Source organism: Dendrobates tinctorius, unplaced genomic scaffold, assembly GCF_039654945.1.
Source record: "Dendrobates tinctorius isolate UK_male_01 unplaced genomic scaffold, ASM3965494v1 ptg000028l, whole genome shotgun sequence".
NCBI lineage: Eukaryota > Metazoa > Chordata > Amphibia > Anura > Dendrobatidae > Dendrobates > Dendrobates tinctorius.
The window spans coordinates 32,791,180-32,817,858 of record NW_027361696.1 but is presented as its reverse complement, the minus strand read 5'-3'; the positions used below and the strand labels follow the sequence as shown (position 1 = coordinate 32,817,858).

Sequence of the window (26,679 nt, the reverse complement as noted above, 5' to 3'; positions counted from 1 at the left end):
TTGTACATAGGAGCAGTATTATAGTAGTTATATTCTTGTACATAGGGAGCAGTATTATAGTATATTCTTGTACATAGGGAGCAGTATTATAGTAGTTATATTCTTGTACATAGGAGCAGTATTATAGTAGTTATATTCTTGTACATAGGGACAGTATTATAGTAGTTATGTTCTTGTATATAGGAGCAGTATTATAGTAGTTATGTTCTTGTACATAGGAGCAGTACTATAGTAGTTATATTCTTGTACATAGGGAGCAGTATTATAGTATATTCTTGTACATAGGGAGCAGTATTATAGTAGTTATATTCTTGTACATAGGAGCAGTATTATAGTAGTTATATTCTTGTACATAGGGACAGTATTATAGTAGTTATATTCTTGTATATAGGAGCAGTATTATAGTAGTTATATTCTTGTACATAGGAGCAGTATTGTAGTTATATTCTTGTACATAGGGAGCAGTATTATTGTAGTTATATTCTTGTACATAGGGGCAGTATTATAGTAGTTATATTCTTGTATATAGGAGCAGTATTATAGTAGTTATATTCTTGTACATAGGAGCAGTATTATAGTAGTTATATTCTTGCACATAGGGAGCAGTATTATAGTAGTTATATTCTTGTACATAGGGGCAGTATTATAGTAGTTATATTCTTGTACATAGGGACAGTATTATAGTAGTTATATTCTTGTACATAGGGGCAGTATTATAGTAGTTATATTCTTGTACATAAGAGCAGTATTATAGTAGTTATATTCTTGTACATAGGGGCAGTATTATAGTAGTTATATTCTTGTATATAGGAGCAGTATTATAGTAGTTATATTCTTGTACATAGGAGCAGTATTATAGTAGTTATATTCTTGTACATAGGGGCAGTATTATAGTAATTATATTCTTGTACATAGGGATAGTATTATAGTATTTATATTCTTGTACATAGGGGCAGTATTATAGTAGTTATATTCTTGTACATAGGGGCAGTATTATAGTAGATACATTCTTAAACATAGGGGCAGTATTATAGTAGTTATATTCTTGTACATAGGGGCAATATTATAGTAGTTATATTCTTGTGCATAGGCGCAGTATTATTGTAGTTATATTCTTGTACATAGGAGCAGTATTATAGTAGTTATGTTCTTGTATATAGGAGCAGTATTATAGTAGTTATGTTGTTGTACATAGGAGCAGTATTATAGTAGTTATATTCTTGTACATAGGGGCAGTATTATAGTAGTTATATTCTTGTATATAGGAGCAGTATTATAGTAGTTATATTCTTGTACATAGGGGGCAGTATTATAGTAGTTATATTCTTGTACATAGGGGCAGTATTATAGTAGTTATATTCTTGTACATAGTAGCAGTATTATAGTAGTTATATTCTTGTACATAAGGGCAGTATTATAGTAGTTATATTCTTGTACATAGGGGCAGTATTATAGTAGTTATATTCTTGTACATAGGGAGCAGTATTATAGTAGTTATATTCTTGTACATAGGAGCAGTATTATAGTAATTATATTCTTGTACATAGGGGGCAATATTATAGTAGTTATATTCTTGTACATAGGGGGCAGTATTATAGTAGTTATATTCTTGTACATAGGGTCAGTATTATAGAAGTAATATTCTTGTACATATGATCAGTATTATAGTAATTATATTCTTGTACATAGGGGGCAGTATTATAGTAGTTATATTCTTGTACATAGGGGCAGTATTATAGAAGTAATATTCTTGTACATAGGGAGCAGTATTATAGTAATTATATTCTTGTACAAAGGGGGCAGTATTATAGTAGTTATATTCTTGTACATAGGGAGCAGTATTATAGTAGTTATATTCTTGTACATAAGGGCAGTATTATCGTAGTTATATTCTTGTACATAGGAGCAGTATCATAGTAATTATATTCTTGTACATAGGGGGCAGTATTATAGTAGTTATATTCTTGTACATAGGGGGCAGTATTATCGTAGTTATATTGTTGTACATAGGGAGCAGTATTATAGTAGTTATATTCTTGTACATAGGAGCAGTATTATAGTAATTATATTCTTGTACATAGGGGGCAGTATTATAGTAGTTATATTCTTGTACATAGGGGGCAGTATTATAGTAGTTATATTCTTGTACATAGGGTCAGTATTATAGAAGTAATATTCTTGTACATAGGGAGCAGTATTATAGTAGTTATATACTTGAACATAGGATCAGTATTATACTAATTATATTCTTGTACATAGGGGGCAGTATTATAGTAGTTATATTCTTGTACATAGGGGCAGTATTATAGAAGTTATATTCTTGTACATAGGGAGCAGTATTATAGTAGTTATATTCTTGTACAAAGGAGCAGTATTTTAGTAGTTGTATTCTTGTACATAGGAGCAGTATTATAGTAGTTATATTCTTGTACATAGGAGCAGTATTATAGTAATTATATTCTTGTACAAAGGGGGCAGTATTATAGTAGTTATATTCTTGTACATAGGGAGCAGTATTATAGTAGTTATATTCTTGTACATAAGGGCAGTATTATCGTAGTTATATTCTTGTACATAGGGGCAGTATTATAGTAGTTATATTCTTGTACATAAGGGGCAGTATTATAGTAGTTATATTCTTGTACATAGGGGGCAGTTTTATAGTAGTTATATTCTTGTACATAGGAGCAGTATTATAGTAGTTATATTCTTGTACATAAGGGCAGTATTATAGTAGTTATATTCTTGTACATAGGGGCAGTATTATAGAAGTAATATTCTTGTACATAGGGAGCAGTATTATAGTAGTTATATTCTTGTACATAGGAGCAGTATTATAGTAATTATATACTTGTAGATAAGGGGCAGTATTATAGTAGTTATATTCTTGTACATAGGGGCAGTATTATAGTAGTTATATTCTTGTACATAGGGGGCAGTATTAAAGTAGTTATATTCTTGTACATAGAGTCAGTATTATAGTAGTTATATTCTTGTACATAGGAGCAGTGTTATAGTAATTATATTCCTGTACATAGGGGCAGTATTATAGTAGTTATATTCTTGTACATATGGGCAGTATTATAGTAGTTATATTCTTGTACATAAGGGGCAGTATTATAGTAGTTATATTTTTGTGTATAGGGGCAGTTTTATAGTAGTTATATTCTTGTACGTAGTGAGCAGTATTATAGTAGTTATATTCTTGTACATAGGGGACAGTATTATAGTAGTTATATGCTTGTACATAGGGGTAGTATTATAGTAGTTATATTCTTGTATATAGAAGCAGTATTATAGTAGTTATATTCTTGTACATAGGAGCAGTATTATAGTAGTTATATTCTTGTACATAGGGGCAGTATTATATTAGTTACATTCTTGTACATAGGGGCAGTATTATAGTAGTTACATTCTTGTACATAGTGGCAGTATTATAGTAGTTATTTTCTTGTACATAGGGGCAATATTATAGTAGTTATATTCTTGTACATAGGGGCAATATTATAGTAGTTACATTCTTGTACTTAGGGGCAGTATTATAGTAGTTATATTCTTGTACATAGGGGCAGTATTATAGTAGTTATATTCTTGTACATAAGGGGCAGTATTATAGTAGTTATATTTTTGTGTATAGGGGCAGTTTTATAGTAGTTATATTCTTGTACGTAGTGAGCAGTATTATAGTAGTTATATTCTTGTACATAGGGGGCAGTATTATAGTAGTTATATGCTTGTACATAGGGGTAGTATTATAGTAGTTATATTCTTGTATATAGAAGCAGTATTATAGTAGTTATATTCTTGTACATAGGAGCAGTATTATAGTAGTTATATTCTTGTACATAGGGGCAGTATTATATTAGTTACATTCTTGTACATAGGGGCAGTATTATAGTAGTTACATTCTTGTACATAGTGGCAGTATTATAGTAGTTATATTCTTGTACATAGGGGCAATATTATAGTAGTTATATTCTTGTACATAGGGGCAATATTATAGTAGTTACATTCTTGTACTTAGGGGCAGTATTATAGTAGTTATATTCTTGTACATAGGGGCAGTATTATAGTAGTTATATTCTTGGACATAGGGGCAGTTTTATAGTAGCTATATTATTGTACATAGAGGGTAGTTTTCTTTTATTAATTTTCTTGTAGACCATACTACTACAATTAGAGTATAATATCTCAAAAAGTTTCCACTCCTCCTCCAGAAAACAAGAAAAATGAGTGAATCTTCCGGCGTTTTCCTTCCGCTATGTATTAGATATTATAACCGCAGACGCCTGTCCATTATAATACAATATGTTGGAGAATGCTAATGAATGGCTCCTGGGAGAAATAAAACATGACTTTATTTGTTTGAACAGTTAAACCTCGGGGAACGACATCATTCCTGGAATAGAGATATAATGGACGTGTGTTATAAGCTGATGCTCCCCCATCTATGTGGAGATCTCATTCCCTGCTGGAAGACACCGCGCTGCTCTTCTCACGGTGATGAATATCTGAGCAGTCATTCCGGATTCGTATAGTGGGATCTTATTTGCATTGGAGACGGATCCAATATATCCGCACATTCTAGACTGTTAATGTTCCTCTCTCGTCCTGCAATGCCTTCTCAGCCCCACCCTAAAACCTCCAGGGGATCATTATCAGACTAATTTGTTTTCATGTGTTGGAGAAATTGTTTTGTTTGCAATAAAGGAGCAGCCAATCACAGCAGATATTGGGAAGGAGACCCCCAAAGTGAAAGATTGCCAGGAACTGTCCAAGCATTGCACCACTGAGTGTCAATTATTGACTTTTAGAGGATTTTAGAGGGCTGCAGAGCTTCGTTCTTGGAGTTCCAGAGCCCCAATCTCTGAATCGCTAGTTGTCCCGGCGGTCAGACCCCATCAATCTGAAAGTAATTCTTGATTTACCTACATATAACGTACTGCTAGTTTGTCATATGCCCCCTGCGTGACTTTGATGCTGGCTTGCCCACCAAGCAGATGATGGCTGTGTCATTCAGCCATCATCGGCCTCTAACAGCCACGGATGGAGCAAAGCTGATGTTAACCTGTTAAATGCCACTGTCAATGTATAATAGAAGCATTTGACATTTGCCTACAGGGGGGGCTGTATCATTGCACGCACCCATCAGCACATTTGTGTCGTTATTGTGGGGCGCCAATTGGTTAGTATGACAGTTGCGGGTCTGCTGAAGACCCCCCATGACTGTCATCTTAGGCCTCTTTCACACTTCAGTTTTTTACAATCAGTCACAATCCGCCAGGTTTTGAAAAAAACGGATCCTCAATTTTCTTTTGAGGATCCGTTTTTTCCCCCATTGACTTCCATTAATGGCGGATTGTGACGGATTGCCGTCCGTTGCATCCGTTTTTTTTGAGGATCCGCCAAAAGTTGCTGTCCGTCACCATCCTCAAAGATTTCAAAACGGAGCTTGCAATGTTTTTTTCTATGGCGGATCCTCCAGACACTCATTTAACCCGAAATTCTTTCTGGGTGCCGGACAAAAAAATTTTTCTCTCTCTCTCTCTCTCCCTCTCCCTCTCTCCTTCCCGGCCAGCGATTCCTTTAAATTTCCTCATTTTCAGGATCCGTCTGAAAACGGATCCTGTGCCATCCATTCACATCAGTTGAGAACAGATCGGCTAGTCTGACTTTTTGGCGGATTTGAACTGATGCAAAAAAACTGAAGTGTGAAAGAGGCCTTAGTACTTCTGTAAATTTAGCTATACAGAGCAGTACTTATGCACTGATATGTATAATACAAGCAGTCGGATGATCGCAGTCACTAGTCCCCTTAGGGGACTATTAAATAATGTGAAAAGTGAGAAAAAACTGTTTCAGAAAATATGAAAAATATATATATATACAGTATATAAAACTTCAAATCATCCTACTTAAAAATTAAGAAATAAATACAAAAAAACCCACTTATTTGGTATCTCTGTGTTAGTAAATCTCCGATCTATTAAACTATAACATAAAGTAATCCAATCAGTCATTGGTGTATAGAGAAAAAAATCAAACTTTCAGAATTGCGTTTATTTCAGGCACCACAACAGCAATCAAAGCATCATATCTATCCCGAAATAATATCAATTAAAACATTGACTTGGAGCACAAAAATAAGCCCTCATCCAGCCGTATATCCCAAAAACTGAAAACATTATGGGTCTCGAAAAATGTCGACAGAAGCAAAATTTTTTTTTCTTTTTGCAAATTTCTGAACTTTTTTAACCACTTAAATAAAATAAAAACGATCTGCGGACTTGCACTGACCTTGAGAATCATATTGTCAGGTCATTACTAAGGTAAAAAAAATTCTGAAAATAAAAATAAATGAAGAAATTGCGCTTTTTTCGCAATTTTGCCGTGCTTGGAATTTTTTTCCCTTCTTTCCAATACGTTACATGACAAAATGGATGGCGAGAGTACAACTCAACTTGCTAAAAAAACAAGCCCTCGGATGGCTATGACGAGGGAAGAATAATAAAAGTTATGGCTCTTGGAAGAAGGGGAGAGAAAAACAAAAAACGAAAATGCTATAATGGAAAACTTCTGCTAAGTTTTGGAGGAATTTTGGAAAGTTTCTGCTTAGTTTTGGAAAGTTTCAGATGAGCGTTGGGAAGATTCTGCTAATTTTTGGAGAAATTTTGGTAAGTTTTCGCTTAGTTTTGGAAAGTTTTGGAGGAGTTTTGAAAAGTTTGGGAAGTTTTGAAAGTTTCCCCTAAGTTTTGGATGAGTTTTAGAAAGTTTCTAAGTTTTTGCTCCAAAGACTTTTTGTGCCCATAGCCTTAGATGTGTTAAATCTACTGTTTTTTTAAAGCAGGAATTTGGGGGGTCATTTGGGGGTTTCCATTGCGCCTGACTGCAGAAGTGACTTTTTGGGAGTCCTGGTTTGAACAGCAGCGACGTCTGGATGGGAGAAGAGCCTTCTGAATATTTATGATGCACCAGCGTCTTAATTGCTTCGTGATTTTTTGTGCAAATGATTTGACATAAATTGCGAACTGATTCTGAATTACAAAATTGATGCCCGGATTTGAGTCGAAAGCCGGACGACAAAGTCTAGTTAAGTCCACTGGAGTCTGGCTGCGAGCTCAGCGTCATCTCTTGTGACATGTGAATCGTCGCGGGTTTTGTTAGCGCCGAGCGTCTCATAGGTTCACGCTTTTCTAATTGGTATCTAGAGTCCAGCTGCGGCTGAAGATTAATTGGCGCAGGGACTGGGGACTTACAGTATGTCTTCTCTAGAGGGGGATCAGAGGGGAGACTGTCGGTCCCTCCGCACCGCTGAGAACGTGTAAATGAGTTTTGTGATTGAGGACGGTTCGATTTACGTGTCAGGACAGAAACAGATCCCCAAAGAATAAAGTAAAGATTTGGAGCACTAATGGGAAGAAGGAAAATGAAGCAAGTCTTCAAGATGTCAGGTAGAACTTCATACATGTGATGGCTAAAAAAACCTCTTCTTTTTCTACTTAAAGGAATGTCCACTTTTTATCATCATTTTCAGGTCCAACATTGTGTACTAGTTCATTTCCTAATATATCGTTACTGTAATCACTGGTCCATTTTCTGGCACTGAGCACCAAATCCCCATCATAGAGTGATGGAATTCTGTCTTCCTTCAGTCATCACTAGAGGGAGCTGAGTTATTATAAAGCCTACCTGTCCTTCAAAAAAAAACAAACAGTAAAATCTTTAGTCTTGTGTTCCTCCTCATCCTTTTCTGCATGCATATCAGTCTAATATTCTAGAATCTGAGATTTGCTCTTCTTGCATTTTGTCAGCATTATAGGACCTGGAACTTCCCTTTTCTTCACCTCCCAGCATGCATTATTACTGCCTGCCATGGCTCAACCGACCTGAATTGGTATGTCTGTTTTACAGGCCGGAGAGCAGGAGAAGTGTCAAAAACCTAATTTCCATTAATGTCTCTACAGACAGGCAGCGAACATCTACTTAGAGGCAGAAGGGAAACGTCCAGTGGCGGCACTTTAAAGGGGTTTATCGGGTAAAACAACAGATTTTTTAAGGAAACTTTCAGTTCATTCATGCTGTCTAAACCACGGGCGGCATCAATCAGATTCTGGCTGCACCATTGAAGACAAAGTTATTTTTCAGTGTTTCAGAGAAAATAAGCTACGGAGAAGACCTGTCAATCATCTGGAGCAGTGCTGGGAAGAGCCAGCCAGGGGGCAGCACTGGACGAGTCTCCTTTCCGGCTATTATTCCCAGCCGAATTTTCAAAGGGGTGGTCTGGGACATGATCATCTATCCTTAGGATTATCACTGTCTGATCAGTAGAGGTCAGACATTCATCACACCCTCCCTTTACTGCACATTCACCCCCCATTGATTGATGGATGTCATATCTAGTTGCATCAGAAGCAGCTCATTGGTGTGGGTGCCGAATGTCATACCACTACTGATAAGACATTGATGACCTATCCTAAGGATAATCCCTTTAAAGCGAACCTGTCACCAGTTTTGGCCGATATAAGATTCAGCCGCCACCTTTCAGTGCTTATCTACAGCATTCTATAATGCTGTAGATAAACCCCGGTCAGACCTGCAAGATAAGAAAAATTAGTTTTATTATGCTCACCTGCAGGGCGGTCCGGTCCGATGGGTGTTGCACTTCCGGGTTTGGCGCCTCCCATCTTCTTATGATCGCCACCCTCCTGCTTGACTCATGGCTCCCCGGCATTGCGCTCTTGCGCAGGCGCACTTCTCGGCCCTGTTGAGGGCAGAGCAAAGTACTGCAGTGTGCAGGCGCCAGGAAAGGACAGAGAGGCCCAGTGCCTGCGCACTGCAGTACTTTGCTCTGCCCTCAACAGGGCAGATAAGTACGCCTGCGCAGGAGCGCGATGTCGGGGAGCCTGTGAAGCAAGAGGGAGAGTGTCATCGCAAGAGGATGGGAGGCGCCGGACCTGCGACACCCATCGGACCAGACCGCCCTGCAGGTGAGTATAATAAAACTTATTTTTCTTATCTTGCAGGTTGGACCGGGGGCTTATATGCAGCATTGTAGAATGTTGTAGATAAGCCCTGAAAGGCAGTGGCCACATCTTATATCGGCCAAAACTGCTGACAGGTTCCCTTTAAAGATCCATCCAGGGTCCAACGCCGGAGACACGTCTAGTCTAGTCCGATGCTGCCTCTTGGTCGGCTCTTCCCACCGCCAACTGTGGCCGTGCCAGACTAGTGTCTTCTCTGGCTGTGGTTCTGGCCAGATCTTTATACTCCAGATCATTCAGAGAATAATATACTTGGATTCAATGTACAGTCAGGTTCTGATTCATGCTGCCCATGGTTTGTGCAGCCAGGCTCCGATTCATGCTGCCGAGGTTTGTGTAGCCAGGCTCTGATTCATGCTACCCGTGGTTTGTGCACCCATGCTCTGATTCATGCTACCCGTGTTTTCTGCAGCCAGCCTCTGATTCATGCTGCCCATGGTTTGTGCATCCAGACTCTGATTCATGCTGCCCTTGGATTGTGTAGCCAGGTTCCGATTCATGCTGCCCGTGGTTTGTGCAGCCAGGCTCTGATTCATGCTACCTGTGGTTTCTGCAGCCAGGCTCTGATTCATGGCTACCCATGGTTTGTGCAGCCAGGCTCCGATTCATGCTGCCGAGGTTTGTGTAGCCAGGCTCTGATTCATGCTGCCGAGGTTTGTGTAGTCAGACTCTGATTCATGCTACCCGTGGTTTCTGCAGCCAGGCTCTGATTCATGTTGACTATGGTTTGTGCAGTCGGGCTCTGACTCATGCTGCCCGTGGTTTGTGCAGCCAGGTTCTAATTCATGCTGTTGAGGTTTGTACAGCCAGGCTCTGATTCATGCTGCCCTCGGATTGTGTAGCCAGGCTCCGATTCATGCTGCCCGTGGTTTGTGCAGCCAGGCTCTGATTCATGCTGCCTGCAGCTTGTGCAGACAGGTTCTGATTCATGCTGCCCGTGGTTTGTGCAGCCAGGCTCTGATTCATGCTGCCTGCGGCTTGTGCAGACAGGTTCTGATTCATGCTGCCCGTGGTTTGTGCAGCCAGGCTCTGATTCATGCTGCCCGTGGCTTGTGCAGACAGGTTCTGATTCATGCTGCTCACAGATTGTACATTCAGGCTCTGATTCATGCTGCCCTTCGTTTGTGCAGCCATGCAGGGTATAATAACCCTGAATTGAACTTATGATAGTATCTAATAATATAAGTTGCATTTTATTTCTTCTTGATTTCTGCTTACAATGAGTGAATAAGAATACTCCTGATAATAAGGCGAGTTGTATACACTGTAATAACCCTTGCACGACCCCTCTATTACCTCTACATCTTTTATATAGGAAAAAAGTGCATTTGCAGCAACCTGTAGACTCACTTATTACTAGCGCATGTTGGGAAAAAAATGACACCAACCTCATTTTTCATACATAAATGCCCCCTTCCTCCCTCTGCTCTCTATATCAGGGCCATTAGCAGCATGGGATATCCTCCAGATGATCCGTCATTAATTACTGTAACATAGACGAAGTGTAAGATCGCTCTGCTGGAACTAGTTCATCCGCACCCTGAAGAGACGGCAGGTTTGGGAAGTTCCTGAACAGCGGCCAGTAATATCTTCATAGAATGTAGTGATAGGAGCTTGAATTTCAAAGGATGGCAAAAAACAACGCTCACCTGTAATATAAATCTCACCTGCTGGGAGGTAAGAGGATAATGGGGCTGAAATAACTGATCCCACAACTTTCTGATGGTGAATCCACAGGCAAAAGAGAACTAGTTACGGAAAATTCCTGCAGGGGAAAATAAGCCTGTTATGCAAGCACCGAATACATGAATTATAAATGACATTACTGATACATAGACTACACTTACAGTGGGTACGGAAAGTATTCAGACCCTTTTAAATTTTTCACTGTTTCATTGCAGCCGTTTGGTATATTAAAAAAAATATATTTTTTTCTAATTAATGTACACTCTGCACCCCATCTTGATTGAGAAAAACAGAAATGTGGAATTTTTTGCAAATTTATTAAAAAAGAAAAACTGAAATATCACATGGTCATAAGTATTCAGACCCTTTACACAGTATTGAGTAGAAGCACCCTTTTGAGCTAGTACAGCCATAAGTCTTCTTGGGAATGATGCTACAAGTTTTTCACACTTGGATTTGGGGATCCTTTGCCATTCTTCCTTGCAGATCTTCTCCAGTTCTGTCAAATTGGATGGTGAACGTTGGTGGACAGCCATTTTCAGGTCTCTCCACATATGCTCAATTGGGTTTAGGTCAGGGCTCTGGCTGGGCCAGTCAATAATGGTCACAGATTTGTTCTGAAGCCACTCCTTTGTTATTTTAGCTGTGTGGTTAGGGTCATTGTCTTGTTGGAAGCTGAACCTTCAGTCAAGTCTGAGGTCCAGAGCACTCTGGAAGAGGTTTTGATCCAGGATATCTCTCTCTTGGCTGCATTCATGTTTCCTTCAATTGCAACCAGTCTTCCTGTCCCTCCAGCTGAAAAACAACTCCATAGCATGATGCTGCCACCACCATGTTTCACTGTTGGGATTGTATTTTGCAGGTGATGAGCAGTGCCTGGTTTTCTCCACACATACCGCTTACAATTATCACCAAAAAGTGCTATCTTCATCTCATCAGACCAGAGAATCTTATTTCTCATAGTCTGAGAGGACTTCATGTGTTTTTTAGTAAACTCTATGCGGGGTTCATATGTTTTGCACTGAGGAGAGGCTTCTGTCAGGCCACTCTGCCATAAAGGCCTGACTGTTGGAGGGCTGCAGTGATAGTTGACTTTGTGGAACTTTCTCCCATCTCTCTACTGCATCTGTGGAGCTCAGCCACAGTGATCTTGGGGTTCTTCTTTACCTCTCTCACCAAAACTCTTCTCCCATAATTGCTCAGTTTGGCTGGACGGCCAGGTCTAGGAAGACTTTTGGTGGTGCCAAACCTCTTCCTTTTAAGGATTATGGAGGTCACTGTGCTCTTAGGAACCTTGAGTACAACAGAAATTCTTTTGTAACCTTGGCCAGATTTTGTGCCTTGCCACAATTCTGTCTCTGAGCTCCTTGGCCAGTTCCCTTGACCACATGTTTCTCATTTGGTCTGACATGCACTGTGAGCTGTCAGGTCTTATATAGACAGGTGTGTGCCTTTACAAATCAAGTCCTATCAGTTTAATCAAACACAGCTGGACTCCAATGAAGGAGTAGAATGATCTCAAGGAGAATCACAAGGTAATGGACAGCATGTGACTTAAATATGAGTGTCTGAGCAAAGGGTAAAAAATTTTTGCATTTCTGTTTTTTTCAGTCAAGATGGGGTGCAGAGTGTACATTAATGAGAAAAAAAGAACTTTTTGGAATTTACCAAATGGCTGCAATGAACCAAAGAGAGGAAAATTTAAAGGGGTCTGAATACTTTCCGAACTCACTGTATATTTTTCTAACAACACTTATTAAATAGGGGGTCATCCACAGGAGGGTGACGTTCACCTGAGACTCAGCAAATCATCCACTGCCAAAATCTCATCTGCTTGGAGGAATCCTCATTGTTTCCAGACATGGCGGCTGCTGCCAGCACGGGGACACACAAGCCACTTTTCACAGTCTTTGGAAACATTCATGGCTAAGAATGTAAACAACGTGTAACAAAGAATGAAAATTGTAAAGATTCCACAGCAAATAGATCAACATTGGGGGTGCCCCATCGACGGCAACAGCAGGTGCAACTGTCTTCTTGGAAGTCGCAATGTCAGAAAGTATTGCTGCGTTCATCCTGGACAGCCTGATTCACAAATAGGTCAGATACAGTCATGGCCGAAAGTGTTGGCACCATTGAAATTGTTCCAGGAAATTACTGCAGTTCCACATCTCTTGTTATACATAGGTTTATTTCCTTTGTGTGTATTGGAACAACACAAAAAACACAGAGAAAAAAAGCAAATTGGACATAATTTCACACAAAACCCCACAATTGGTCCGGACAAAATTATTGGCACCTTTCCAAAATTGTGGAGAAACAACTTTGTTTCCAGCATGTGATGCTCGTTCACACTCACCTGTGGCAAGTAACAGATGTGGGCAATATGAAAATTACACCTGAAACCAGATAAAAAGGGGAGAAGTTGACTCAATCTTTGCATTGTGTGTCTGTGTGTGCCACACTAAGCACGGAGAACAGAAAGAGAAGACAACTGTCTGAGGACTTGAGAACAAAAATTGTTGAACAGTATCTACAATCTCAAGGTTACAAGTCCATCTCAAGAGATTGTGATGTTGCTTTGTTCACGGTGTGCAACATAATAAAGAAGTTTACAATCCATGGCACTGCAGCTAATCTCCCTGGGCGTGAACGGCAGAAAAAAATTAATGAAAGGTTGCAACCAGGATGGATGGTGGATAAGCAGCCATAATCAAGGTCTAAAGAAATTCAAGCTGTCCTGCAGGCTCAGGGTGCATCAGTGCCAGCGTGAACTATCCATCCACATGTGAATGAACTGAAACACTATGACAGGAGACCCAGGAGGACCCCACTGCTGACACAGAGACAGAAAAAAGGTAGACGTCGGTTTGCCAAAATGTACATGAGTAAGCCAAAATCCTTCTGGGAAAGCATCTTGTCGACAGAGGAGACCAAGAAAAAGCACACCATTCTACAGTTTACCAAAAACAGAATTAGGCCTAGAAAGAAAAGAAAATAGTACCTACAGTCAAATATGGTGGAGGGTCAGAGATGTTTTGTGGTTGTTTTTCTGCCTCTTGCACTGGGTTCCTTGACTGTGTGTAAGACATCATGAAATTGGAAGATTACCAAAATATTTTGGCTGGCTATGTAGTGCCCTGTGTCAGAAAGCTTGGTTTGTGCCTTAGGTTATGGGTCTTCCAGCAGGATAATGACCCCAAACATACTCCAAGAAGCTCCCATAAATGGATGGAAACAAAGCGCTGGAGAGTTCTGAAGTGACAGCAATGACTCTGGATCTAAATCCCATTGATCACCTGTGGAGAGACATGAAAATTGCTGTTGGGAGAAGAAGCCTTCACTTAGAAGAGACCAGGGGCAGTTTACAGAAGAGTCGTCCATAATTCCAGATGAGAGGAGTAAGGATGGTTATAGGAAGCGATTGAATGCAGTTATTTATTATACAGGGTACAACCAAATATTAAGTTGAGGGTGCCAACAATTTAATCTGGCCCACTTTTGTGATTTTGTGTGAAATTATTCCAATTTGTCTTTTTTTCTCTGATTTTTTGTGTTGTTCCAATTCACATAAAGAAATTAAACATGTGTATAACAAAACATGTAATTGTAATAATTGTCTGGGAGAAATACTTGATTTTCTGCAACAATTACAAGGGTGCCAACACTTTCGGCCATGACTGTTTGCAGTGAAGACTGACTCTGAGAGAATTATAGGAGAAAGGAGCAGGTCCATGCTGGATGACAGGCTCTATGATTGTCGGGGCATGCTAGGAGTCGTAGTGTCACGGCAGATGGGGAGATGTAGATATAGAATATCTGTCATTGTGCAGATGGAAAGAAACAGCTTTTAGCAGTTGGCTGCAATGATTTCAGAAAAAAAGACAAGGGGGAGGGTATTTATTTTTGTCTGAGGACATTGTGCCCATGGTGTCCTTACATCTCCTGCCATGAGTTCAGGGACTTGAAGATCGGTGACTCATCTTTGCATCTCATCATCTGGCCTCATCCTTAACCCCTTAACGACCACCAATACACCTTTTAATGGCAGTCGCTAAGGGTACTTAAACCACAGCGCCGTTAATTAACAGCGCTGTGGAAAAAGTAAATAGCGTCACCCACAGTAGGATTATCTCCGGGGTCTCGGCTGCTGGGGGTAGCCAAGACCCCAGAGAACATGATTCGGGTCGGTATTTACGGACCCCGGGGTTGCGATCACCGTTATTAACCCTATAACGGCGACCTCAACAAAAAAACAAATGCGATTTTTGTTAGCAGTGGATTAATCAGCGTAACATCCAGAGTCAGCAACACAGAATGTAGATTTATTCATATCCAGGTTGAACAGCTTACAGCATGAAATGTGATCAGTCTGGTATCTGCTGTGGCTTGCAGCATGGGAGCATTACAACAGCAAGAAGGGAAGAGAAGGAGGGGGCATCCTGTCTGTTTTTTTTTTTTTTTTGTCACTGAACTTTGTTAACAATCTCACAATATGCACAATATATAAAACAGTACAGTAGTAGTTGTAGCAATACATACAGATCAATATGCATTATTCCAACACCCCCACTCAACAACTACTTATCCTCTTAGTCCCAGTGTGGTTCTCAATTCTTGGAACCTGGGTCGTGGCAATGGCTTTGTCATAATGTCAGCTGCCATCTTATCAGTTTCACAATAGACGAACTGAATTATGCCACGATCTATCAAATCACGTAAATGATGATGTCTGACGTCAATGTGCTTGGTTCTAGCACTGATCTTTTCACTGCATGCAAGTTTAATGCATCCTTGGTTGTCCTCATAAATCACCATCGGCTGAGTTGACGGTGTGCCAAGATCATCCATCAATTGTCTTAGCCAAATGACCTCCTGGCTTGCATAGGCTGCGGACACATACTCCGCTTCTGTAGATGACAAGGCAACAGACACTTGTTTCCTACTAGACCAGGACATTAAACTTTCTCCAACTTTAAACAAGTATCCGCTTGTGGATTTACGATCATGCGAATCACCAGCCCAATCTGCATCTACATAGCTGGTGAGTTCTAGATCTCCCGTTGCAGACAGCTTTAAATTTACATCTTGCGCTTCTTTTAAATATCGGAGAAGTCTCTTAACAGCATTCCAGTCTCTTTGGCGTGGTTTTTCCACATATCTGCAAAGGATTCCAACTGTTGCTGTGATATCCGGTCGAGTCATAGTTGATATGTATAGAAGTGCCCCCACTGCCTGACGATATTTCTCATTGTTTGGCAACAGGTCATCTTCTCCTTCCAGCTTCAGGTAGGATGGTTCCATTGGGGTTGATAAACCTTTGGCTTCTGACATTCCAAACTGATTCAGAATCGAATTAATTTTTGCACTTTGGTTTAGAAGAAAACTTCCATCTTCCTCTCTCTGGATTTGGATTCCTAGATACAGTCATATGTAAAAGTATGGGCACCCCTATTAATGTTAACCTTTTTTCTTTATAACAATTTTGGTTTTTGCAACAGCTATTTCAGTTTCATATATCTAATAACTGATGGACTCAGTTATATTTCTGGATTCAAATGAGGTTTATTGTACTAACAGAAAATGTGCAATCTGCATTTAAACAAGATTTGACCGGTGCAAAAGTATGGGCACCCTTATCATTTTCTTGATTTGAACACTCCTAACTACTTTTTACTGACTTCCTGAAGCACTAAATTGGTTTTGTAACCTCATTGAGCTTTGAACTTCATAGCCAGGTGTATCAAATCATGAGAAAAGGTATTTAAGGTGGCCACTTGCAAGTAGTTCTCCTATTTGATTCTCCTATGAAGAGTGGCATCATGGGCTCCTCAAAACAACTCTCAAATGATCTGAAAACAAAGATTATTCAACATAGCTTTTCAGGGGAAGGATACAAAAAGTTGTCTCAGAGATTTAACCTGTCAGTTTCCACTGTGAGGAACATAGTAAGGAAATGGAAGAACACAGGTACAGTTCTTGTTAAGCCCAGAAGTGGCTGGTCAAGAAAAATATCAGAAAGACAGAGAAGAAGAATGGTGAGAACAGTCAAGGACATTCCACAGACCACCTCCAAAGACCTGCAGCATCATAAAAATAGTGTTTTTCTTGGAATGCTGTGTTTTTTAGCCTCCATGCATAACGCCATTTTGTATGACCAAACAACTCAATCTTTGTTTCATCAGTCCACAGGACCTTCTTCCAAAATGTAACTGGCTTGTCCAAATGTGCTTTTGCATACCTCAGGCGACTCTGTTTGTGGCGTGCTTGCAGAAACGGCTTCTTTCGCATCACTCTCCCATACAGCTTCTCCTTGTGCAAAGTGCGCTGTATTGTTGACCGATGCACAGTGACACCATCTGCAGCAAGATGATGCTGCAGGTCTTTGGAGGTGGTCTGTGGATTGTCCTTGACTGTTCTCACCATTCTTCTTCTCTGCCTTTCTGATATTTTTCTTGGCCTGCCACTTCTGGGCTTAACAAGAACTGTACCTGTGTTCTTCCATTTCCTTACTATGTTCCTCACAGTGGAAACTGACAGGTTAAATCTCTGAGACAACTTTTTGTATCCTTCCCCTGAAAAGCTATGTTGAATAATCTTTGTTTTCAGATCATTTGAGAGTTGTTTTGAGGAGCCCATGATGCCACTCTTCATAGGAGAATCAAATAGGAGAACTACTTGCAAGTGGCCACCTTAAATACCTTTTCTCATGATTTGATACACCTGGCTATGAAGTTCAAAGCTCAATGAGGTTACAAAACCAATTTAGTGCTTCAGGAAGTCAGTAAAAAGTAGTTAGGAGTGTTCAAATCAAGAAAATGATAAGGGTGCCCATACTTTTGCACCGGTCAAATTTTGTTTAAATGCAGATTGCACATTTTCTGTTAGTACAATAAACCTCATTTGAATCCAGAAATATAACTGAGTCCATCAGTTATTAGATATATGAAACTGAAATAGCTGTTGCAAAAACCAAAATTGTTATAAAGAAAAAAGGTTAACATTAATAGGGGTGCCCAAACTTTTACATATGACTGTAATATGTCACATTTCCAAGGTCTTTCGTTTCAAAATGCTGGTTCAGAATTTCAGCCATTTTTCCAATTTCTGCGTCTTCCTGATGAACTACAATCACATCATCCACATATAAGAGAATATACATCCACTTTCCATCTGTATATTTTGTGTATAAGCATGGACCCGCTTGACCTCTTTTAAAACCTTCTTCCAACAAGACCTTATTCATCTTGGTATTTCATGCTCTTGCTGATTGCTTAAGACCATAAAGGGATTTTTGTAGTTTGCAAACAAGATTCTCTTCATCCCCTTTTACATAACCTTCAGGTTGAGTTATGTATAAGTCCTCCTCAATGTCACCATTTAAAAAGGCAGTTTTTATATCCAAATGTCTGACATTCATCTTTTGTACAGCAGCTACAGTTAACAAAGTTCTGAACGTGGTCTGTTTAGCGACTGGAGCAAACGTAGTATCGTAATCTTCGCCATACTTTTGAGAATATCCTTTTTCCACCAACCTTGCTTTAAATCTGTGGACTTTACCTTCAGAGCCATATTTGGTTTTGAAGACCCACTTGCACTTGATTGCCTTTTTGCCCTGTGGCAGCTTGGTGAGTTTCCAAGTTTGAAGTTGATGAAGCGATTTGATTTCCTCATTAGCAGCATTGATCCACTTTGTTCTTTCATGGACAGGTAGTTCTTGCATTTCATCCCATGACTGTGGCTCTGATTCAGGTAGTGTCTTAACTATGTAGGATAGACGTTTAGCTGGTACACCTCTGTTTGATCTTGAACATCTCCTGATTTCAGATTCACCTGATTTTTCTGTTGTTCCTTCAGTGGTTGAAGAATCCAGCCAGACCTCTACATCCTCCTTGTTATTGTCTTGTAATTGTGACTTCAGCTGGACTACTGGCGTGATGTCACAAAACTTGGGGGACACAAAGTTCTCATCAATCACTACATCTCTACTTATTGTGACCTTGTTTGTTTCTGGGTGTAGAATCCTATAACCTTTCTGGGTTTCACTGTAGCCTACCAGGATCCCTTCCTTAGCGTGAGATTCCCACTTAGTTCGCCTTTCTTTGGGAACATGTACAAGTGCTTTACTTCCGAATATTCTTATATGATGTAGTTTTGGCTTTCTGCTGTTCCATTGCTCAAACGGAGTTTTCTCTGTAGCTCTACCTGGTAGTCTGTTCTGAATATAGCAAGCAGCCATGATTGCTTCACCCCAATATGCTGTGGGCAGATTTGCATCAAACAACATACTTCTTCCACTTTCACAGAGTGTTCGGTTCCTTCTTTCCGCGACACCATTTTGCTCAGGATTGTACGGTACAGTGGTCTGAAATAGGATTCCATTTTTCTTTAAAATGCTCTGTGTCTCATTACTTGTGTATTCAGTCCCATTATCTGCACATAGAATCTTTGGCATTCTCCCAAATGTATTATATACCTCAGCTAGATATACTTCAAGTTTCTCTGGAACTTCTTTCTTGCTGTGAAGCAGATGGACAACTGTATATCTTGAATGATCATCAATAAATGTGAGAAAATATCTCTTCTTCCCAGGAGTCTGAGTGCTCATTGGACCACAGACATCTGTATGTATTAAATCTAGTGTCTGTTCTGTTCTTGTAGTGCTTCTCTTAGGAAAAGCTTTTCTAGACATTTTCCCTTTGATGCAGCTAGTACATTTCATTATCTGGTTACATAGATCAATTGTAATGTCCTCAGCTAGTTGCTTTTGAACTAACTTCCTTATTGCTTCTGGGTCTCTGTGTGCTAGGCGCCTATGCCATACATGAATGCAGTTATTGTGCCTTTCTTCCTGAGCAGTGTACACACACTCTTTGCATTTAAGCTGGTAAAGTTCATTTGTGATTTTTCCTTCTGCTGCTGGTGGCCATCTTTGTTGTCTTCCTTTCTTTTCTTTTCTCTGTGCTCTGGGGATCTGGGACTCTAGGACTCTGGGCCCATAACCTGTTAGCAGCGGATTAATCAGCGTAACATCCAGAGTGAGCAACACAGAATGTAGATTTATTCATATCCAGGTTGAACAGCTTACAGCATGAAATGTGATCAGTCTGGTATATGCTGTGGCTTGCAGCATGGGAGCATTACAACAGCAAGAAGGGAAGAGAAGGAGGGGGCATCCTGTCTGTTTTTTTTTTTTTGTCACTGAACTTTGTTAACAATCTCACAATATGCACAATATATAAAACAGTACAGTAGTAGTTGTAGCAATACATACAGATCAATATGCATTATTCCAACAATTTTACATTTAATTTCTCTCCCCTCTGATGTGATCGCACATCAGAGGGGAGAGAAATGGGGTCCCCTGGTCCTCCGATGCCCCCCACGGTACCTTATGTACCGTTTCTCTGTTCCCCCGCTCTCCTGGCCCCCCTCTTTCCTCCGGCAGAAAGAAAATGGCGGGCACATGCACAGTGCATCCGCCAAGATCTTCCTGCCTGCACCCGGCAACCAGTGAGAATTTTCTCATTGGCTGCTGGGTTTTGATTACTGTGATAGACACTATCAGAGTGATCAAAACCCCCAATATTAGTAAATATGGCAGCACTTGGGCTGTGCTTTTTCTCTTCTCTCCTTGTAGTTGTTCTGGGAGAGAAGACAGATAGACTACAGCTGAAGTAGTGCTGCCCTGTCAGTGAAGAAAAATAATTTTCTGCATCCTATAGATTAAATTACCCACCCCCGCTCTCCATAATCCCCACATCCACCATCCTCATTGTCAGGGTATTATAAAAATATATATATTTTTTTTAATAATTTTTTTATTTATAATTTTTTTTAAAATAATTTTTTAGGGTTACACATATTAGGGTTACAAGTGGCAGGGTTAGGTTACACATTAGGGATAGGGTTACACATATTAGGGTTAGGGTTACAAGTGCTAGGATTAGGGTTACACATATTAGGGTTTGGGTTAGGAGGAAAAATAAATACTACAGTTAGATTAGGGTTAGTATTTCATCAGGCAGGGAAATAAAATGGCCCAGAGAACTTACAGCGCAGAGCTAGCTTACAGCTTGCTTTGCTCCGGCAGCGAAACAGAATCTGCCCCTGAAGCTGAGCAGTTTTCAGACAGTGACGACAACTCTTCCTCCACGGGTTCCCTCAGCCCGATGGTAGCGGAGTCGGTCGTCACTGCTGAAGCTTCAGTGGCAGGACAAAGTACCACAGTTCCCCCATCACTGTGGTATAATGACACCTCATTTTCCCCTCAAATTCCCCCTTTTTCTGCTGTCCCTGGAATAAGAGTAGATGTCACCAATTTTACCCCCATTAATTTTTTCCAAATTTTCATTGGCCTCGAAGTCCTAGAATTAATCATCCACCAAACAAACCTTTATGCCTGACAGTACATTTCCCAAATACCACTGCCTTTCATTCCCATTCCTGGATCCCCACAAATGTCCCTGAAATAAAAAAAATTTTAGGCATTACCCTGAATATGGGTTTAGTAAAGAAAACAAAACACTCTGCTCTAACTGGACAACAAAAGCTATCCACATCACCCCTTTATTTGCAGCCATCATGTCCCGAGTCCGTTACGAAGCCCTGATGAGATTCTTCCACTTCAGTGACAATTCCCAAGCCCACCAAGAACTGACCCCAACTATGATTGGCTAAATAAATTTAGACCCCTAATTTCCCTCCTGCAAAATTAATTTCTAAATTCCTATACCCCAGAGAAAAATGTGGCAGTCGACGAGTCCTTGATGAGCTACAAGGGCCGTCTGTCATTCCGCCAATTTATCCCCTCCAAGCGTGCCAAATACGGAATCAAATTATACAAAACTTGTGAGAGCTCATCAAGGTACACTTCCACCTTCATAATTTACGAAGGTAGGGACTGCCAAATAAACCTCCCAAACTGCCCCCAGACAATTGGCATCCCAGGCAAAATTGTGTGGCAGCTAATGAAGCCCTTTCTAAATCAAGGGTACCATGTGTATATGGACAACTATTACACAAGCGTCCCCCTATATAAATCCCTCCAAGCTGCAAATACAGGGGCCTGTGGGACAATCAGGAAAAACAGAGTGGGGTTTCCGTCACAGTTGGTGTCCAGATGTTTGGAGAAGGGGGCATCATTCTCACTTGCAAATGACCAACTTCTTGCAGTGAAGTGGAATGACAGGAAGGACGTCTACATGCTAACCACACTGCATGCAGACACCACTGTGACGGTCAGAGAGAGGGGTGCCACCAGGGACAAGGTAAACCGGTCTGCGTCACAGACTATAATAAATTTATGGGTGGTGCTGACTTACCAGACCAGGTTCTGCAACCATACCTGGTCAAGCGGAAGACTAGGGCCTGGTACAAAAAGATGGCAATCTACCTAATTCAAACTGCCACATACAACAGCTTTGTCCTGTATAAAAAATCCCAAGGACCCCTTACATTCCTACAATTTCATGAAAAAATTATTGAGGGCCTCATGTTTGAGTCAATGGCATCGGGGGAAGCCTTTGAGTCTGAGGATTCCCGGAGACTTGCAGAGCGCCCATTTTCATCACCCTGTCCCTGTCACTCCCACCCAAAGGTATCCTCAAAAATGATGCCAGGTTTGCAGGAAGCATGGCAAATGGAGTGATTCCCGGTACTATTGCCCCACATGCCCATCCTAACCAGGCCTTTGTATCTCCCCCTGCTTTGAGACCTACCACACCACCTACAATTATTAGTTTTTCTTATATAAAAGTTTTATTTTCTGCTTAGTGGCCCCAGTAGAGTAATTTGGAACAAGTAATAGAGAATATTTTCATCAGTAGATCCCATTTTACCCGATTCTACAATTAATTCCAACACTTGATCAATCCCATACCAAACTACTATTCCACCAAATTCTCATCCACGTACACACGTCTGTACAACCCAGAGTGTGGACCCCACAAATGTTCTTGAACAGTCAGGTCATCTGAAAATTAATTCTAGGACTTCATTACTCACAAACATTTTTGACCATTTATCTAACTTTGACTGTTTTTACGACTGTCTTGCTACACAAAACTTTGGCTTCCATTTATATTACTTATATTTATGGTGGTGATATGGGCATGATCATTTTATTGGAGGATTTCTAAAAATGAGGAAGTTCCGCACTTATACACTAGTAGATGGAGGCCCGATGCTATTGCATCGGGAGGGCACAGTGCTTTGCACGCGGGATTTCTGTTACAAACAGAGAGATATACTCACCTTCCGATGGCCCCCGATCTCCTCTCCACGCTCCCGGCATCTTCCGGTCCCAGTAATGCTTAGCGCGAAGGACCGGAGATGACGTCACTCTCACGAGAGCGCGACGTCATCAGCGGTCTTTCCCGCAAAGCATCACTGGGACCGGAAGAGCAGGGCGCGTGGTGACAGAAGGGAAAGAGTCCGGGGGCCGTCGGAAGGTGAATATATCACTATTTTTTATTTTAATTCTATTTTTTACAGGTTTATGATACCCAGGGCCTGGAGGTCTGCTCTCCTCCGGACCCTGGGTACCATCTGCACATTGAGCGCTGCGCCGGTCATCTCCCGGCTGCGTCACCACTGACCTCCTTGCAGCAGGAGATGACCAGTGGCAACCGTTGGGAGATCAGCGGCTAGTGCAGCAGATCTCCTGGCGGTAGCGGTGGCGTGCGTCGTTCAAATGCCGCGCCAATTCGCGCCGGCCGGGCGCGACCAATCAGCGATGCGGGATTTCAGTTACAGACAGACAGAATTAAATGATTATATAGTAGATGGACTTTACCGTATGGTTCTTGCCAAACCTCTGGTACCAGACAATAGTTTACAGATTCTGTAGGGGATTGGTTGTTTTGTGCATATAGCGGTTCTGACCTTGGCGGATGGGAGCTTGCTATGGTGCACCACGTCTATTGGCACATTCGTCTCTCATATAGGGATTGATGGAGCTAAAAGGACATTGTACGACCAGTCTCTGAAATTGTCTGCCATTCTAGCCCTGCTGGTGTTCTTTCATCTTTGGAACAAACTCAGCTTTGCCACATAGTTGGCTCCATTTTCCTCCACATTTTGCCCTTCATTCCAGTACAATTTATTCTTCCTGCTACAATATACGCAAATGCGGGACAACCGTTTTGTTAGCAAGACCAAATCTTATAATCAGCCAATGTATTTTTAGGAGCATGCCTCCCTCTGTGAATGATAATTCCTGAAAGGATTTTCAAATAAAGCTAAATTTGTCACATTGTCCCCTTCCTGTCTGAGCACTGCAGTTTGTCCAAACAGAACTTTTTGACTACATATGGAATATCGCCACGCTTATAAGAAAGTGGGTAACAAATTGTGGGTTCCACTTTTTGGTGTAATCTCTGACAAAAGTGAGAAATTCAGGTCTAAACCAAGATTTTTGTGGAAAAAATGAACTTTTTCAATATGACGACCTAATGTTATCAAATTCTGTGTCGTACCTGTGGGTTCAAATTGCTCAATATACCCCTGGATAAAAATTTTGAGGGGTGTAGTTTCCAAAATGGGGTCAGTTTTGGGGGATTTCTGCTGTTTAGGCACATGTCCAAACCCGACATCCGGTCTCACAATTTTGAGATTAAAAGCCAAACAGTGCTCCTTCCCTTCCAAGCTCTACCGTGCAACCAAAGGTTTACCCCCACATATGGGGTATCAGCTGTGATAAAACACTCCGGGATCGCCTTTGCTGGGGTCAAAGGTCACGTGCATTCAGCATGAAAACTCAGGCGCAGAGCTGGGATTCGGGTGTAACTGACCCTGGGTCAGGTTTATTAACGGTGAAAGCAATGCAAAAGGAAATAAAACATAAAACAAATCCTTGCCTGTCCGGCACTAACTAAACAATGGACAACCTAACTACCAACTGGCGGGCTTCTCCCGTCCAGCCAAACCACAGTTGCAGTGGGCACTGCTTCCACTCACGTGTGTCTCTCACACAGACAGGCTCTCTGTGTTCCCAGGCTGAGACACTCACACAACCACCTTGCATCCTTTTATATCCACCTCCCATTATCCATTAGTAAGCAGGTGCGATACTGACCAGACTAGGCCACATAGGAAAGGAATCTGGGCGAGATATACCTGCCCTCATCCACTATTCCCACATGATTCTCACATATCCCCCCCTTCTGCTCAGACCACTCCGGTCGAGCAATGACACCCGCCAAACAGTGCACTCGGGACAGGGCATCTGCATTTCCCATCTGTACCCCTGGGCGGTGCTCCACCGTAAAAGTGTAGGCCTGCAGGGCAAGGAACCACCGGGTCACCCGGCTATTCCGTTCCTTGTTCAAGTGCATCCACTTGAGAGGGGCATGGTCAGTGATCAGCCTGAACTTTCGGCCCACCAGGTAATATTTGAGGGCCTCTAGAGCCCACTTAATGGCGAGGCACTCTTTTTCTACGACTGCATACCTTTGCTCGTGTTTATTCAGCTTCCTGCTGAGATAGAGGACTGGGTGTTCCACTCCGTCCCTCACTTGTGAGAGTACAGCCCCGATACCGGTATCAGAGGCATCCGTTTGTACCACAAACTCACTGCGGAAGTCCGGAGTCACCAGTACGGGCTGAGAGCAAAGTGCCCGTTTTAGGCTATGGAAGGCTTCTTCAGCCGCTAAGCTCCATTTAATCATGACGGAGTCTTTCCCTTTTGTAAGATCCGTCAGGGGGGTAGCGATGGCTGCAAAATTGGGTATGAACCGACGATAATAACCGGCGATCCCCAGGAAGGCTTGCACCTGCTTCTTGTTGACAGGTTGTGGCCAGTCCTGAACCGCCTGAATCTTAACAACCTGGGGTTTAACAACACCCCTCCCAATTACATACCCCAAATACCGGGCTTCTTCTAGCCCGATGTGACATTTCTTGGGGTTCGCGGTTAGACCTGCCTCCCACAGGTCGTCAATCACAGCTTGTACTTTCTGGAGATGAGTCTCCCAGTCCAAGCTGTAAATGACAATGTCGTCCAAATAGGCCGAAGCGTACTGCCTATGTGGCCTCAGGACTCGATCCATCAGTCTCTGGAAGGTCGCCGGCGCTCCGTGCAGACCAAACGGCATATACACATACTGAAATAGACCTTCTGGGGTAGCAAATGCTGTCTTTTCTCTGGCAGCCTCCACCAAAGGGATCTGCCAATACCCCTTTGTTAGATCTAGGGTCGTAATATACCGGGCTTTTCCTAACCGATCTATTAACTCGTCGACCCGGGGCATAGGATAGGCATCAAATTTTGAGACCGCATTCAGTTTCCTGAAGTCATTGCAGAACCGGATGGTGCCGTCCAGTTTAGGAATTAGCACAATCGGGCTGGACCACGCACTGTGCGATTCCTCAATGACTCCTAACTCTAACATTGCCTTCACTTCTCGGGAAACGGCTTCACGGCGCGCTTCCGGGATTCGGTATGGCTTTACGTGAATTGTGACACCAGGTTCCGTTACGATGTCATGTTTTATTAGCGTAGTCTGCCCGGGTTTTTCTGAGAAAAACTTTTGGTTGTGAAGTAGAAAGTGCCTGACCTCAGTTTTTTGCCGCTCCGAGAGAGTCTCTGCAACCCGTACCTCCGGTACGGTATGCGAGCAGACAGGACGGGCCAGCTCCGCTGACAAGGCAGACCGATCCTTCCAGGGCTTTATCAGATTTACATGATAAATCTGTTCAGGTTTCCGTTTACCTGCCTGGTATACTTTGTAGCTTACTTCACCAACTCTTTCCTTGATCTCAAAGGGGCCCTGCCACTTTGCCAGGAACTTACTGTCCACCGTGGGTACCAGGATCAACACCCTATCTCCGGGTGCAAACGTACGGATCTTGGCGCCCCTATCATAGATTCTTTTTTGGGCTCCTTGAGCCTGTATCATGTGTTCTTTGACGATAGGCATAACAGCCGCAATATGGTCCTGCATTTGTGTGA

The 26,679-nt window shown here is 41.6% G+C and overlaps 1 long non-coding RNA gene across 1 annotated transcript in view; it reads left to right on the top strand.

Moving 5' to 3' along the window:
* Positions 1–26,679, top strand: part of LOC141085266 (uncharacterized) — an 80,336-nt gene that overhangs the window by 42,504 nt on the left and 11,153 nt on the right. The window contains exon 2 of the long non-coding RNA XR_012231257.1: positions 4,374–6,674. This is a non-coding gene — a long non-coding RNA (uncharacterized lncRNA). The remainder of the gene's footprint in view (positions 1–4,373; positions 6,675–26,679) is intronic.